Source organism: Medicago truncatula, chromosome 4 (assembly GCF_003473485.1).
Source record: "Medicago truncatula cultivar Jemalong A17 chromosome 4, MtrunA17r5.0-ANR, whole genome shotgun sequence".
Lineage (NCBI taxonomy): Eukaryota > Viridiplantae > Streptophyta > Magnoliopsida > Fabales > Fabaceae > Medicago > Medicago truncatula.
Genome location: NC_053045.1, coordinates 3,052,050 through 3,055,835, shown reverse-complemented (window position 1 = coordinate 3,055,835; position 3,786 = coordinate 3,052,050). Strand labels below are relative to the sequence as shown.

The window sequence follows — 3,786 nt, the reverse complement described above, 5'->3', positions numbered from 1 at the left end:
AAAAAACAAAGTCATTCTTGAGTAAAAAAAGTAACAAAGTGATGGTTGCATAAAATTATTTCCTTATATTAATTGTCGATGGTATATATAACCTTAAAGTATTGAATTGATTAAATTTTTGAAATTTAAAGGACTAACTTGAGAATTCTGTAAAACTAAAAGAACCTAATTGACACTTTCGAAACTTAAAGAACTAACTTGAGAATTCTGTGAAACTAAAAGAGAATCACTAGTGGTATTTGGCAAAAAAAAAAAAAAAACTATAATAAGAAGTATTGCTAAAGAAACTGCCATAAGAAGTGTTAAAAATCATATGACAGAGTATCAAACCTAACCAACTCGAGGCAAAACAAGTGAACAACAGCTAGTTAACCACCGGAAACCAAATTTTTGAACCAACAGACTAAGACAAAACAGGCACAGCTAAGTTGTGAGCAACGGTTATTAAGTGACATGTAACACAATAAAACTACTACATCACCAACATGACTCTTAAGTAATTTACAGTCTTGAATAATAGGATCAATGGCCGCCAGCGCCATACTCAATTCCGTATTAATGCAATTAACCACAGTTTCAGCATCGGAAGCAATAGCAATACATTACTCTACAGGTTCAGTTCAGCTGTATACTGCAACCACCATCTAACACCAAGTGTTTCTACCGACACCGGATCAATTTCAATGGCTTCTCTTTTCCAAGCTGAAGATTGCACCACGCCAGATTGGTTATAAGCAACCATTCCCCATCCAGTTATACCACCTGTAAAGCAAGCAGCATCAACAAAAAACAATTCAGCAGTTGGGACATACTGATTTATTTGTTGGTCGGAGAGAGCTGTTTTAGGCCTATTAACATCATAATTCATAAACACCGGCATAGTTTTTTAATGAATAAGAACATAAGCAATGACCAAACAAACTGCAGAAGAACCTTTACCTAAAAATATTGCACATTAAAAGTTGGACTAATTGCAATGAATAAGGAACATTTACATTGCACTGTACAACCAAAATTGTCCATTCAAGCTATATATATTTATGGAGAATGCTAAACAATGCCCTGAGGGCATTAGGGCATTGGTTAAGCAACCAAAATAAGTGACTTTTTATAGAAAGTGGTGTAATTATTACTTACTCAAAAATCAAAATTTATATTTTCAAGACAAATTTTCTATTTATAGTTTCCTTAACCATTGCCGTGAGGACACCGGTTAGTAAGACCCTGTCCAAAACTTTTACCAACTACGAGATTATTATGTAAAGTTATTTAAACCTAAATCTAAGCTTTGTCCGGTTACTCAATTCTTTTTATACTAGAATTTTACCCATCACTTCATCTACATTTCAGAATCAAGTTCCATCATTTCATTAACCTCAACCTAATAAAATGAGACCTTAACCAGGATGTTTTCACAACATGAAGTAAATTAGTCTAACTTAAGTATGCCAAATTTTGTTTCACGTAAACTTCCAATTCGAGTAGTATAGTATCCAAACCAGTTGCATTTAATATTAGCTCACCAAGTATGGGAAGTGGGATGTTATGCATAAATTATGTGGGTTTAGGCATCAACAGTAAACTGTGAAGCTTATTTAACTAGTATGACCTTCACTAAGATAGTAATAGAAAATGCTATAGCACACCAAACTGTCCAAATCAATTATGGTTATACATTTTTAACTTAGTATAACATGGGCTTAGAACTCGTTTTCCTAATATAATAAAAGTGCTTGAAGTCCTTAATTATTCTCACAAGGAACAGCTTATTGCGCAGTTAATTAGCTTAGGACTAGCTACTGAAACTAAATTAGTATAGGACTAACTACTAATACTATTTGCAGCTAAAATCAGTAGCAAAAGGTAACATTTATTTTAAAAAAGATTAATAAAGCATGGCTATGATAGATATTGCTAACATTTTAAAAATGGAGTTAAGTTTTGCCAAAAGGTGAACATATACTAGTGAACCGAATATTAGTGTCATCATTCAGAGCATTTTAAAAATGGCCCTGTAAAAAGTGTACTCAAATTAATCATCAAGAGTTTAAGATTTTCACTTGCTTTTACACAAACAGGAGTAGAATTATAAAACAACACAGTTATTAAGCTATAATAAGTTGCTACTAATGTTTCCAAGAATCCCAAAATAGACATGAAGAAGGCAAATAATATCTTAACTAGAACAAATACTATGAAGGGAATGAAAATGTACTTACGATTCTGTGGAGATATGTTGAAATAGTAAAGATAAGAGTTGCTGACGGCGGTGATGGTTTGGAGTGAGAGCGGAGACGCCGGGAACTCATCGGAGCGGTTCTGATATCAAGTATCGGTTGAGTTGAAAATTGATCACGCTTTGCGACTTTGCGTCAAGGAGTTGTATTAAGATAAGAAATGATATTTATATTTCGACCAAAGAAAAAAAGAAATGATATTTATTTACAGATTTGATTGAGATAAATGATGGATGTTGACTCATACTTTTAGATACAAATGGACGAAAATACCTTCTGCCATATTTTTAAACTCATCCTAAAATGAACAATATACTCCCTCTATCCTAGATTTACCGAGCTATTTGTTTATTTCACACATATTAAAAAATATGTATAAATGAATGAGAGTGAAAAATGGTTTTAAATGTTTTCGTTAAGTATTGGTGCATAGTGGAATATATTAAATTGTGAGTGATGAAAATAATATTAATTAGAGTTATATTTGAAAAAAATAATTAATGTTATATTGAAAAGTGAAATGGGTCAAATTTTTTTTGAAACAATATTATTTTGCAAATGACTCAATTATTATGCAACGGACGGAGTACCATCTTTTCTTTAACCTTTTACCTTCTCTCGTTTCACTTTTCTCCCTTGTTGGTTATTCTTACCAAAACACAAATTCATCGAAGGCTTGGAAAAACCACCTGAGTCCAACCAATTCATTGTACATAACTCGCCCATTCTTTGTTAACATCACATTCTCATTTCACCATGTTCCTCAAATCCAAACAACAACACCATAAATCCAAAATTGTTTTCAACAATCTTTCATCTTTCTTTCACTCAACACTCCCTTCCTCCCTCTCCGACTCCATATCTGATCTTCACCTTTTCTTCTTAAACCAAGATGATAATGATGAAAAGTGTCGTCGTTGAATCATTGAGACCCATTATGCATGGTAGGACGAGGATGGTGACGAATCCCCAAAGGATGGTGGAGTGTTGAATGTTGTTTTGATATGTTCTTTTCTACATCTGAATCCGCAGAGGATGGTGATGTTGTTGTTGTTAGTAATCTACAGAGGATGGTGTCGAGAGTTTAACCTCGTCTTCTTCTTCTCACTCAGATTGGTATGATGGTGTTGTTGTTATTATAAATCCGCCATAATTTTTCTCTTAATCTTCTCAATATGGGTTTGAGAATACAGGGTTGAAGATGGGCGTATTTCGGTCTTTTCTAGTTTGCCTGAAACAATGAGGGATATTTTTGTTTTCATAGCCTGCTTTAATCTAAGTCAACAACATTTAGCCTTATTCACCATGGACACATCATCTAATCACGTCCACATCAACAAGATTATAAAATGATAAGTAATCGAAGGGTCTATTTAGAAAGATTAACAACTTCATGGACAAAACCCATGTGACCCCTATTTGCAGAAATGACCTTCATATTTAAGCCTAAGATAAATGATATTTGTAGGATAATTTTATTTTATATTCCGATTGTTCTTGCTATTTATCTCACTCTTTTGTACTCATTTTTCATAAGATTTATTGAATA

At 33.0% G+C, this 3,786-nt stretch overlaps 1 long non-coding RNA gene across 1 annotated transcript; it reads right to left on the bottom strand.

Annotated features, from left to right (window-relative positions):
• Nucleotides 1-205: 205 nt before the first annotated feature.
• Nucleotides 206-3,497, bottom strand: LOC25491363 (uncharacterized). Its single transcript, XR_005645651.1, has 2 exons — nucleotides 2,220-3,497; nucleotides 206-762 (listed from the first exon to the last, which is right to left on the bottom strand). It is a non-coding gene; the product is annotated as an uncharacterized lncRNA (long non-coding RNA).
• Nucleotides 3,498-3,786: the final 289 nt, after the last annotated feature.